The sequence below is a fragment of the Limulus polyphemus genome, unplaced genomic scaffold, assembly GCF_000517525.1.
Source record: "Limulus polyphemus unplaced genomic scaffold, Limulus_polyphemus-2.1.2 Scaffold2045, whole genome shotgun sequence".
Taxonomy (NCBI): Eukaryota; Metazoa; Arthropoda; class Merostomata; order Xiphosura; family Limulidae; genus Limulus; species Limulus polyphemus.
The window spans coordinates 7,328-21,678 of NW_013667655.1; the positions used below are offsets into that span (position 1 = coordinate 7,328).

Consider the following 14,351-nt stretch of genomic DNA (forward strand, 5'->3'; position numbering starts at 1 on the left):
ACAAACAAACGAACAAAGCATGCATTTGTTTAGTGAATTATATTAGATGCCACAGTCACTATTAGAGGGCAGCACGTGCTGAATATTGGCTTGCTAATCAAAAATGAAGAATAGTCAATCCATTGATTTTTTTTTCTCTCTGCTACAGATTCTTGATAAAATAGAAGTACAATTGGATGAAAGACGTTCTGCCTTTTATCAGCTCGCGAGTAGCTCTTCACTCTGGATCTCACGTTGTTCTACTACTACACCTATTCAAGTCTTTTGTAATGTAAATGACGAAACTTCATTATTTTTGACTTCAAATTTTCGAGAATCTTTTCAGGTAAGCATTTCATAAAAAAGCTACTGAGAATATTTTCTTGTACTAGATTTCCTCCTAAATTTTTGTTCACAGTAGATGAGCACATATACTCTTTATCATAATAAGCGTCTATTAAAGTTTCATTAGTTTTCGTTGGAGTTCCCACACGTCAAACATTTTTAAATTTCGATAGTTTGTTGCTAGACTACAGCTGAGTAAGATTACGTGGAATGGTAACAAAAACTAACAAGAACAAGACGCCCATGAGATATGTAATTTGTGAAGTTCAAAAGAGAATTTCATTGTTGTTTAAGACTCATAACGTAAGTAAATTAATATGTAGAATCATAAACGGACTTTAACGTAGAGAAAATATTATCCAAATAACGTTGTTATTATCTTTATCTAAAAAATTTGGTCCACAAACACACACACATATACATATATACATAAATGTGTAAAATAAAACAAAAGCATAATAGTAAATGAGAAATTGTAATTATAATCACTTAGCGTTAAAAGATAATAAGGTAAACAAACAACCATTGTTATGATGTATGAAATGATAAAACTTCTCTCTATATATATGTATGTGTATATTTGACTGGAAACTCTTTTAATGGCCGTCTCAGCCGAGAAGGGTGTCTGTTACACATATTTTGATAGCCTAAATGTAAATAATTTAATGTCAGAAATTAACACTATACCGATCGGTTTTAACTGAAAAACAGTAGAAATATTTTAGCGTTAGTTATAGTTTTTATGGATAAATCATATAATTTTAGTAACTATGCTTTCCACTGACAGAAGTTCCAGCAAAAACAACACGCTTACAGACGTACGCATAAAATTAAGGAGTTCTGTTATGGTTTTATCTATGAGGACCCAAGGTGGAAAAATAAAAGTTTGACAAAAAAAAAGACTAAAATATATGTATGTCAATGAAATTTAACCTTTAAACTCCGAAATAATATTCATTTAAAAAACATTACAGCATTTAACTGTTTAACTGTGAACATGAAATTCTTACGGATATTGATAAAACAAGGTATCATATTGTATTTCTCGGTTATTCTAGTCCATACATATCCCAGAAACTTTCACTTTTCCCTTATCCCCCCTATATTAACTTATATAAACCATTAGATGGAAGGTTCAGGACTTCTGTAAATGGTCCGTGTAGTGGTGCAAGTAGGTGCTTTTCTGTTACAAGTTTCCAATCCAATTAAGTGTGTGATGATAATTTTGTGGAATTACATTTCTGTATTTCGAGTTAACTGAATCATTATTAAGTATAATTTTATACTGTAGCCTTCCTAATTTTGATTATTTGCTCATAAAGTTCTAGAATTGTTCTTTATTTGTTCTAACGAATGCCTGAACACTTTTTGTTATAATTCAAGTATCTCAAATGTATACTGTATTCAACTGGAAATATTACCTTGATCACAAACCTAAAGCATTTTGTCTTTAAAAGCCAAATGTCTGATTGGTGGATCTTTTTTCTAATAACCATTCTACACCATCCACTAACTCAAATCTTCATTACTTATAGTACTGAAACACAGTTCTCTATCAAGTTTAATAAATAGTCACAGTTAATTGTAGCGGTTCAAAATTTAATGATTCAAATAACACAAAATGTATATTTGAAATTTCAGTGCGTTTTACTCAAACTAATAAAGAAAGTAGTGTAGGCTGTGGAGCAACCATTGCAATGTTGCCACTTCCAACATCGTACTTTATTATAGTTCAACTTACATTGTTATACATATATTTCAAATAAAACATGACCAGTTATTTTAATTTGACAAAGTTTCTGTGTTTCCATTTGACATTAGGTTTTCTTATACCAAAATCATATAGAAGCTGTCTACCATCATTATTGTTTTATTATACATTTATACGTGTTTCTAGTGTGCAACTTATTATTATTATCATAGCACTATAAAGACCACAAATAAGCTAAAAGAAAGTTTGATAATTTTTACATTTAATATATAGAAATTATAAATTTAGTCAAATTATTTTTATTATCGAGGCAATTCCAATAAAAAAATGAACCACCCTGTTACAGCGACATTCATTTAATTTGGATGCCCCCCAGTGGCACAGTGGTATGTCTGCGCTAGAAACCCGGTTTCGATACCGGTGGTGGGCAGAGCACAGATAGCCCATTGTGTAGCTTTGTGCTTAACTTCAAACAAACACTTAATTCGGGATTGTCTAGTAGCTATAAAGCTTACAAATTTCTTCACCGTCTTTGTATAACACCTACACACTGTTTTATTAGCTATAAATCCTACAGATTTCTTCATCTTGTTTGAAGAACATCTACGGATTGTTCTATTAGCTATAAAGCTTACAGATTTCTTCACCGTGTTTGTATAACATCTACACGTTGTTCTATTACCTATAAAGCTTACAGATTTCTTCACCGTGTTTGTATAACATCTACACGTTGTTCTATTACCTATAAATCTTATAGATTTCTTCACCGTGTTTGTATAACATCTACACACTGTTCTATTAGCTATAAAGCTTACAAATTTTTTCATCTTGTTTGTATAACATCTACACACTGTTCTATTAGCTATAATGCTAAAAAATTTTTTCATCTTGTTTATATGACATCTACACACTGTTCTATTAGCTATAATGCTTACAATTTTTTCATCTTGTTTGTATAACATCTACGCGCTGTTGTCTCATACGTCACTGTCGCTATTTCCATCATTCTCATCCTATTCTTGATTCGGGTTTGGTATAGTGTTCGGATTTTCACAGTTCATGCAAAGGTACATATCTGAACGTGCCATACCACGCTGATTGCTGCCACAACATCTATGTTTCAACAAACTTGACACTCAAACGTTGTAAGTTCCGCAAGGCTTTTTGGTGCAAATTCCTTTGCCAACCATTCAATAGAGTATCTGGTGTGTAGTTTCGTTTTCACAACATCTATTTCCGTAAAGACTGGAAATGTCGGGGCATAATTCAAAGAGTTGCTCTAAACGAAACTCTAAAACACTGCTCTTATAAAATTAATTTCAAATTGTTTTCGTAGGAAGAAGGCTTTCAATTCTGAACTGTTGTTTGCGTGTGTAAATATATAATAACACAACTGATTTTGTGTGTGTGAATATAGATTAACACAACTGATTTTATGTGTGTGTGTGAATATATATTAACACAACTGATTTTGTGTGTGTGAATATATAGTAATACTAGTGATTGTGTGCGTGTGAATATGTTGTAACACAACTGATTGCGTGTTTGAATATATAGTAACATAACTGATTTTGTGTGTGTGAATATATAGTAATATGACTGATTGTGTGCGTGTGGATATGCAGTAATACGACTGATTATGTGCGTGTGAATATGCAGTAACACAACTGATTGCGTGTGTGTGAATATATAGTAATACGACTGATTGTGTGCGTGTGGATATGCAGTAATGTAACTGATTGTGTGCGTGTGAATATGCAGTAACACAACTGATTGCGTGTGTGTGACTATATAGTAACATAACTGATTTTGTGTGAGTGTGAATATATAGTAACACAACTGATTTTGTGTGCGTGTGTGTGAATGTATAGTAACACAACTGACTTTTAGTGGGAAATTTGTTTTTCAAGCATACGGGTTAATTACAATTTTCCTGAGTTGTTTAAAATATTCACCGGTAATGGTGCCAGAGCTTCCAGCATTTTTAGAAGATCTGGGTTTTTACAAATGGGTTTAATGCATTTTATTTTTCCATTGTGGAAGCGTACGTGTTGAATCGTTAGATAACAGTAACAATTACGTTGTACTATACCCTTACAACGTCAATTTACACACTGTTGACAACACGTTTAGTTAGACAATAATAACAATTATGTTGTACCCTTCTAACTTCAAGTTACACATTGTTGACAATACGTTTAGTTAGACAATAATAATAATTATGTTGTACCCTTATAACTTCAAGTTACACATTGTTGACAAGAAATTTGGTTAGACAATGATGTTGTACCCTTACAACTTCAAGTAACACATTGTTAACAAGAAATTTGGTTAGACAATGATGTTGTACCCTTACAACTTCAAGTTACACATTGTTGACAAGAAATTTGGTTAGACAATGATGTTGTCCCCTTACAACTTCAAGTATTGTTGACAAGAAAGTTGGTTAGACAATGATGCTGTACCCTTACAACTTAGATAACATAAAGTTGAAGTAACATCGCGCTATGTTCTCAGAGTGACGACAGCCTTAATATTTTCGCTGTAACAACAAGGAAAATTTTCCGTAAATCGCGCTAAATCTGTAGAGCAATGTTACTTTCAGTATCTTATGATAACTAAATGGTTCGTCAACAATGTTTAAATCAAATAATGTGTAATATTAAAATTTGAATTATAATCTACATTTTGATACCAAACCTATTGACATAAATTCATAAAATAGTAGTTCAACAAAATTTAGAATATGAGTCAACAAACGCGATGACATGGCCTTTGACCCGTGACCCGTGTGGAAAGGGCTAATACATGCCCTTTCAGGAAAAGAAAAACACGTAATGTTACACTTACAATAATTCCTTTAAAAGTGCCAAAATACTATAATTCCTTTTAAACTTATAAAACACTTACTGACAAAATGTTGATTCTGATATGAACAAATACTCAAACTATTTGGGTATTATATTACTTCTGAAACGGAATAAGGGTGATAATTAGGGAGCAAAGAATAGATGTGGTAATTAGGGAGCGGATAACATTTCTTATGTCTTTGCAGAAAGACATACTGTTTTTCTATTGTTTCTTCTTCTTCTTCCAAACGCTTTTCAATCGATCGCATTCCATCATTTCTCAGTGGATTGACTTGAAATTTGGTAGGTTTATACTTTAGTTCAATACGCTTAGATAGCTTTTTCTTTTATTTTTTGATTTAGGCCGTTTAAGAATTTTATGGTGTCAAAGGTAAAATAACCGAAAAAATTGGGGGCTCCTGTGCAGTCATATTTGCAGCAATCAAGATGAAAATTGACATAAATATATATTTTCATACGCCAAACACATTGGCATAAAAACAATTGGATTTGCCTGTTTTGAGTCTTTTTTATGGAGGGTAATAACTCATAAAAAAGCGTAATTTTTGAGTTTGAGGTCAATTACTCGACCATTTTTTGACCAATTTACAGGAGATTTGGTACAAAGATACTTTTATACAGTTCCCACACGTTTAAAAACAAAAATGGTGGATTTGCTTATTTTTAGTAATTATAGGGATCAAGATTCCACAAAAAGAATAATTTGATGGGTTTTTTACAATTACTCCGCCGTATTTCGGCCAGTCATATGGCATTTGATACAAAAATGCTTTTTTACAGGTACAATAATATATACGTACAAAAATGTGGGATATGCCCATTTTTGGTCATTTTTAGGGGGTCAAAATGTTAAATAAACTTATAATTTTAGAGGTTTTAGCCAATTACTTAGCCTTGTTTCGACCAACTTAGATGGAATTTTGTACAAAGATAATCTTTGCAGCCCCCAAACAGAGATATTGGAATTTTTGTCTTCTGATCAATTTTTCAGCGAAGAAAGTGCAATTTGGGATTTTCTAAAACTATTCATGGGTATGTCAACCAAATTACATGGGATTTGGTACAAAGATATCTTCTTGCAGGTCACAAACAATGATGTAGGCAGTTTTCGATTTTTTTTGTGTTTTCAACGATTTTTCTGGTGCCAAAATTGGCCATGTGGAAATTGCGTGGCGGGAAAAAGGTTGCATTCACCCGCGAATGTTGGTCACTTTAATTTATGATGCATCACTTTTTCAGTCTATGTTGTTCTGAAGGCTCCATCCAATGGTTTATATTTACATGCTGTACAAGTTGGTATAAGAGGGAAGTAAAAACTTGGCCTCTTTTTAGAATAGACATCTAGATCATTACACTTAAGTGTATATATCAGAATTTGTGATACCATCTTTTCTACTCGTAAATAAAAGTTGACTGAAGTCCGATTATAGGTGTCCCAGATAACTTTGATTTCATTTCGTTAAGTCGCACGCTCAATCCTTTTTTGGCCGCATCTTTTTTTCACATATCATGAGTTTTTGTCAACAAACTACAGCAAGTAAAAACGTGACACTCTATAGTAACCAACATTACCTTTAGGATCGCAACCCTTTTATTCGGAACATACCTATACCTTACAGAACCAACCAGATTTTTAAAAATATATGGTGTTACTTTTCCTCTCTAAGACAATGTTAATAACTTCCTTTATGGTAACGCCATGGAATCTAGGTTAATAGTTTCTTGTCTTCACCCGCATGCACTCGGTACAGTCGTATCAACATTATTCACGTTAATTGCTCAAACTTATATCATGTGACGTTGAACGTTCTTTAATTGGGAGAATTTCATAAAATTTAGCAAAATTGTGCTTAAAAGTTGGCAATGAATAATAAATAATAACAGTCCACCCGTATGATTCTTTTGAAAACTTGAGCAAGAAACTGCTAATATAGTTTACTTGGCCTAACCAATACTTGTGTATCTGCACGTCCTTTCGCTCTGTAGTTTTGCTGCTCTAAATCAACCGTCTTTAACCCAAATGACAAAAACTAAAAACAGCCTAGTGTTACTCTTAGGTGAAGCTGTAGTAAAAATTTTAGACCGATAGCTCACGTGACTTTCTACGTAGGCGTACGCAAATATTTTGTTCAGTTTTTGTTGAATAACTTTGCACATATGGCTTATATTTAGACCAAATTTAACATGTAATTGTAGTTTGTAAAGGTCTATCAGGGTATTAAGTTTGAAAAAAGCCATAAAAGTTAAGTATGTTTTTCTATCAAATAAAGTTTCCGTACTTTTGGTGCGAAGAAAAGGAAAAAAATAAGAAGAATTTCAATCAAAATTGGATATTTTATACCTCATATATTTCTTAATGGATTGCCTTGAAATTTGGTATGTAAAGTAAGGGTCCCGTAGAACACTGAAAATGTGAAATAGTTTGGATTACCACAGTCTGAGATACAAGAGGTGGAAAATCGCTAAACTATCACTCCTGTTAATAACACACAGTCTGTCCTGCAGGTTGTTTTGGCCGCACTACACACTATCGTGTATCTTGATTTCAAAATTGTACCAGAATCCGATCTCTGGCTATAGTAGTAATTTTTAAAGAATGTGAAGAAAAAAATTATACGACTGTGGTAAATAACTCACGAGATAATTGTTTGAAAGCTAGGGGATGGGTTTTGAGTTCGTTTAACTTCACTATACAGTAACCTAAATTAATTGAGGAATATGAATAATTTTATGACATTTTGTCGAATTCATTATTCGATATTATACAGCGGACCAACTGTTTAGTAAAACCGACTCAAAATATATATATATATATAATTCACCATCATAAGAGGCCTAATGGCAATTCTTTAGTTTCCTGACCCAAGCTGTGCTGATGAGCGTTGAATAGGATATAGTCAGTCAAAGAATACATTAGGCCTCTAAGTCACAGATTCTCTTTTTGATTTCACATAAACAGTAGGGGATATTCTGTTGTCTACAAAGTCTTACAGGAGTAAAAAATGACGTGCTAATAAACAGAAATCACGAAGATTACTATTATTCAAATAATTAAATCAATATGTTTATATTCCCTGTTACAAACATTAGTGCCGAATACAATAGGATAAATGCTTGTAAAACAAAAGTTTATTTGACTAAGTCTGATTATTTGTGTAGTAATATTTATAAAAATCACTTAGTTTCCCCACGTTCCTCTCAATTTGTACATTTCCCATTCAAAATCAGTTGGGCTGAACGATGAGAGATAAAAGAATCTCTGAAATGGTGTTTATATATGTAGTATAATATTTTAAAAGTTGCCGTTTAAACGAAGAAAGGTGATGATGTATTAGAAACCAATAGGCCTAAACTTTATGATAAAGATCACATAAACTGCAGATGTTTTCCCCAAAATTTCTTCTTAATTTGTTCATCGGATTGAAAATCAGAAGAATGTGGATGAAATGCATCTTCAGTTTACATGATTTTGATTACAAATTTTAGGCCTATTGGTTTCTTATGCTTGATCAGTTTATGGTGTTCATACCTTAACTTTTAAAGCTACTTTTTACTGTTTTTAGCCGCGGCATAGCGGCTCATAGAACGGCTCTGAGTTTTTCAAGTACAAACTTTTGGCTCATAACTCCATCATCTCTTGACCGATTTGAGATATAATTACAGTTTTAGACTTATGAGGTCACACCCTTTCAATTTCTGTATTTGATCACCCCCAAGATTTTATAGATTAATTTTCTCTAATCCTGCCTAAAATAATTTCAATTTGAGGGCTGACTGGTAGAGATTCTGATGAGTAATAAAATCGAATCGGGTATACGCGCGCCACACACTTTGTATTGCTGGTGCACAAAAATATAGCCAATAAGAAGGACAAAAAATGTCTCAGATTAATTTACTCAAATCCTACCTAAAAGAATTTCAAGTGCCCCGGCTATTGAGGATTCCCTCTTGTTTTTCCTTCTCTCATGCAACATTTTTGTGTTAGTTTTGATCTTGATTCACATGTACGTTTGTAGTATTTGATTAAGTGTTCATTTCTGATATTGTTAACGACTACCACATACAATATGAGGAAGGAATATCTACACTAGGGGTGCTGATAGATAATGACATTTTTATAAGTATTATTCTGTAATGCTGCTTTTGTGCGAGAAAACAATAATATTATAAATAATTAACAGCGATTAAGATAGGCTCTTGACTTTAGTTAAAATATAGTTTTGTGCCTATTTCATCAATAACTCTAACGATTTGTTTGTTTTACTTTTAAGCTCAAACTTATATAATAGGCTATCTACACTATGTCCACTACGAGTATCGAACTTCAATGTTTGTCGCACAAACCTTCAATCTTACTGCTGAGCCACTGGGAGAACCCTAACTATCTTAAACGTTCAACCTATTGAAATAAAAACAAACCGATATTTTATCACTCAAGAAGTAATATTACTAAACAAATCAGTGATGAAGTCCAAGAACGATTAGGAGCTAATATAAAGTCAGCTCTAAACAAAGACTTCAAATTACCTTTTTAGGGAAAAAATATGGTATTTGAGTTATTTCATATTCCATAAATAATAAACTAAAATAGATTTTTCATAATCAACAAACAGTGCTAAAATGGGCAGCAACTGCCTAGTTCAGAGTGACTCTTGTGAAGAAAGACTTGGTTGAAGGGTGTGGTTTGAATTTCGCGCAAAGTTACACGAGGGCAATCAGCGCTAGCCGTCCCTAATTTAGCAATGAAAGACTACAGGGAAGGCAGTTAGTCATCACCATCCACCGCCAACTTTTGGGCTACTCTTTTACCAACGAATAGTGAGACTGATCGTCACATAGCAACGCCCCCACGGCTGAAAGGGCGAGCATGTTTGGTGGCACTGGGAATCGAACCCGCGACCCTCAGATTGTTTATAAACGATTGCGAGTCAAGCGCCCCCTAACCACTAGGTTATGCCAGGCCTGGTTGAAGGAACGAAGTTTCGAAAGCCTGAAAACTTAAAATGGAAGTCTTTGGAAATTACGTCCTTTCCATCTGAGCTAAGTTTTTAGATTGTTTCTTTAAGACTTTCCTACAATTATCACTTACTGCCAGTTACTGCTTACTTCATCTTTGTTTGCTCATCATGAAAACTCTGCTTAAATCATCTATTAAAATATTTTCCTAATTTCATTGCAGTCATATTTCAATTATTTAAATGCAGTTATTAATATCATGCCAATATCGCTTAAGCATACTTGTAAAATGAAGTATTATGGTGTTTAACGCTAGAGTTAATAAAATACAATTCGACGTAATTTATTATATCATTTAAACCTTCATAAATAACGGATATAAGTATGGTTTACGCTAGAATTCTAGGTGTTGCAATCCAATTAGCCAGACGAACTTAGTGCACGAAAGACCGCGTCGATTGGCAGTGAATAAACTCTTCTAACTTGTTCATGACACTTGCAGTCTTGTTCATGACACTTCCTGTTTTGTAATATTTCAAAGATGATATATGAATGTTCACGCTCATAAGAGAAAAACAAAACTCAACCATCACCACAAAAACTAAAAATGTCGTGTTTCACGGGAGTTAACACTATGTAGACTTGGAAAGGTCTAGTCTAACCCTAACTAATATACAACATTCATCACGAGACGCGCCATCTATCAAAAGAACTCGATCCACGAGACTCAAATCTGTTCAGCGAGACATATTCGAACGGCACAAATTCGTTCCTTTACAGCAAGATGTTTCCAGTTTTCTTTCTCTTACAATCATATGTTTCTATTTTTAGCTGCCATTGTATGCTGCAAACAAAAGTAATGCAACATTATAAGAATGAAGTCAATAAAGAACAACATAAAATAATATTGTAGAACAAAAACATACTAAAGTAACCCTATTCAACAGCCAAAGATAATACATTGTATTCAGCCTATATGTTAGCATTTCTAACACGTGAAATATATAATAATCTCTCTATAATTTGATTTTAAATTTATACGCGGTAATTTTGCACTAACTGATTGAAATGGCAAAAAGTCATTTAGAAAACAAAGAAAATTGATTTATTTTACCACATCTAGTCAATTGTAGGAGTTTTCTCTTTGTATAATAAATGATTTTTTTTATCATTAGATGTTATACTCGCTCTCACTTTTGTTTTATCATTAGATGTTGTACTAGCTCCCACTTTGCTAATGTTGTATTAACACCCTTTTTGCTGTGTTTTATCATTAGATGTTCTACTAACACCCACTTTGTTGTTTTATTATTAGATGTTCTACTAACACCCACTTTGCTGTTGTTTTATCATTAGATGTTTTACTAACACCCATTTTGCTGTTGTTTTATCATTAGATATTCTACCTACACCCACTTTGCTGTTGTTTTATCATTAGATGTTTTACGAACATCAATTTTGCTGTTGTTTTATCATTAGATGTTCTACTAAAACCCACTTTGCTGTGTTTTATCATTAGATCTTTTACTAACACCCACTTTGCTGTGTTTTATCATTAGATGTTCTACCAACACCCACTTTGCTTTTGTTTTATCATTAGATGTTGTACTAACACCCATTTTGCTGCTGTTTTATCATTAGATGTTTTACTAACACCCACTTGACTTTTGTTTTATCATTAGATGTTGTACTAACGCAAATGTTGCTATAACCCTACCTACACCCGTATCCACATAGTTCATATTCTCGCACGTACACGTACGCCTTCTACCGACGTTAATCCATACTTCTGTTTTTTACTAACTCTAACCTGTAGTGAGTTTCCGAAATTTAAACTAAAGCATAAAAATAGAATGATATGTATTATGTCTCTTTGTTTATTTGAACTTAACCACAAAGCTACACAATGGGCTATCTGCTCCGGTTTCTAGCGTTGTAAGTCCGCATACATACCGTTGTGCCACTGGAGGGCTTTTATCAAGTACTGTGTCACAGTTAGAGTAACAGTGTTATATAAGGCTACACATGAGTATCTGGAAGCATTAGACCGTATCTTCAGATAAGGCTTAATCTCAGCCATATTATTACCATCGTACTGTCATGGTTTTGTTCTGATAGCTATAAAAACACGTTAAAACTATATGGCCCTAAAGAATCGCCTTTCTCAATTTATCTCAAAAATTGTCTGATACTAAGACTTCTTCTGTATTGAATCTGGATACAAGTTGATTTGCACTCAAGTATACAAGTTATATTACAGCAAAGCGGTGCTAAAATATTATAACTATTGTGTCTTATGCTTAACGCTCCTCGAACACACCTTCGATGATTTTCTAAAAACTGGAATTAAACAATTAACATATTTTAACTTTTCTTTAGAAACAAATATAAATGACTGTGGTGTAAAATTATCGGCGCCTTCTTCCTGCATTGTTCATTTTATTTTTATAGTTCCGTTTAACTTTACAATAAATCTAAATTATTTTTTGTGAACTATGTTGTTGACTATAATTATAGTTTATTTTTACATATTTTAGCTACTTCAAATCTTAAAAAATATATCAAAGTAACAAAGACGCTGTTTTTTGTGACGTTCTTTACACGTACATATATACCTCTAAAGAAAACACAGCAGTTACATTAAAGGAAAAAGGTGGAAGTACAATAGCACAGCTGATTAATATGAATATTGGTTTTAAAGTTTTAACAATTAGGCCTGTTTATGTCTATATTTAATCGTCATGTTATACTGCGCAGACGATATTCTTCCCAGTGTTTTGGTGGCGGTAATTTTCGCATAAGTCTTTAAAGTAAAAGTTGTTTGTCATCTTTTCGATTCCTTACACCGAACACTGGGCTGAAAATGTTTACACTGTCGTGGAATATATTCGTAAAACATGGATTGAAGAAATGAAATTAAAAATTAAATTATTATTTGCCTAAGGAATTTATTCTCTTGGTAGGTTTTTAAGGTATGCTATGGACAAAGATAAAAGCACCTTGTTGAAAGTTGCTCATCAACGATCAATATGATTGAACTAGAATTATACGACCAGGAGAGTTAATCCAACTTGCATGCTGAGCCGATTAGCAGTGCCTTTGTCAACGTTCAGTTAAATGAAACATGCCGAAACGTTTCAAAACGACTTATGTACGTCACTAGATGCTGGATCAAATAAAGCTGTAGCGTTATTCTCCAGACTAAATTATATGCCTAACGCAAGAAAAACGGAGAGTTTACATATCAAACTTTCTACTGCCTAACGCAAGAGCCCGGCATGGCCAGATGGTTAGGGCGCTCGACTCGCAATCTGTGGGTTCGAATCCCCGTCACACCAAACATGCTCGCCCTTTCAACCGTGGGAGCGTTATAATGTAACGGTCAATCCCACTATTCGTTGGTAAAAGAGTAGCCCAAGAGTTGGCGGTGGGTGGTGATCACTAGCTGCCTTCCCTCTAGTCTTACACTGCTAAATTAGGGATCGCTAGCGCAAGAAAAACGTAGACTTTACATGTCAGACTTCGTAGTGCCTAACGCAAGAAAAACGAAGAGTTTATGTATCAGACTTCGTTCTGTCTAACGCAAGAAAACATTTCGCCTTTTAGCTACAAGTTTAAATGTAGGTCAATAATTTTATGCTACTTTTTTTTCGGGAAAAAGTTCTTTAAGTTGTCTTTTCTGGATCAAAAAAGTGCAAATCTATCTGAGCACATCTTTTAACGGTTGCTTACACCGTCGTGTTTTTTTTTTTTTAAATCCTTTGGTTAAAAGTTAACGTAATCTAATTAAAGATCGTTCCTAGACCAGACAAAAACCACCACTTATTATGATATATATTGTTATAATTATTAATTGTAGAGGAAGCGTTCAGCTACTTACAAGATAGCGATTAAGGATACAGAACAAAAATCAAACTCCCTATACCTTATTAATGTTTTGCATGGTCTGATGGTTAGGGCGATCGACTCGCAAGTTTCGGGTAGCGGGTTTGAATCCCCGTCGTCGAACATGCCCTGAGAATGTTATAGAAGAACAAGAGCTGGCGATGGGTAGTGTTGACTAGCTGTCTTCCCTCTAGTCGCTCACTGCTAAATTAGGGACAGTTACCGAAAGCAGGTGTAAATCTGTCTGAAAATCACCAATGATGAATCAGCATCTAAAGTGTCCCTACGGTCGTGCCCGGCATGGCCAGGTGGATAAGGCGCTCGACTCGTAATCTGAGGGTCGCGGGTTCGAATCCCCGTCCCACCAAACATGCTCGCCCTTTCAGCCGTGGGGGTGTTATAATGTGACGATCAATCCCACTATTCGTTGGTAAAAATAGTAGCCCAAGAGTTGGCGGTGGGTGGTGATGACTAGCTGCCTTCCCTCTAGTCTTACACTGCTAAATTAGGGATGGCTAGTGCAGATAGCCCTCGTGTAGCTTTGCGCGCAATTCAAAAACAAACAAACCCTACGGTCGTAAGGCAGCCTCGGGGCTCCACAAAGA

General features: G+C 34.0%; 1 protein-coding gene across 3 annotated transcripts in view; it reads left to right on the forward strand.

Moving 5' to 3' along the window:
- Positions 1 to 218: 218 nt before the first annotated feature.
- The window catches only part of LOC106465764, a 102,736-nt gene continuing 88,603 nt past the window's right edge, over positions 219 to 14,351 (forward strand). For all 3 annotated transcript variants that reach the window (XM_022393695.1, XM_022393696.1, XM_022393699.1), the window contains exon 1: positions 219 to 325. The gene's annotated coding sequence lies outside the window, so the exon portion shown is untranslated. The remainder of the gene's footprint in view (positions 326 to 14,351) is intronic.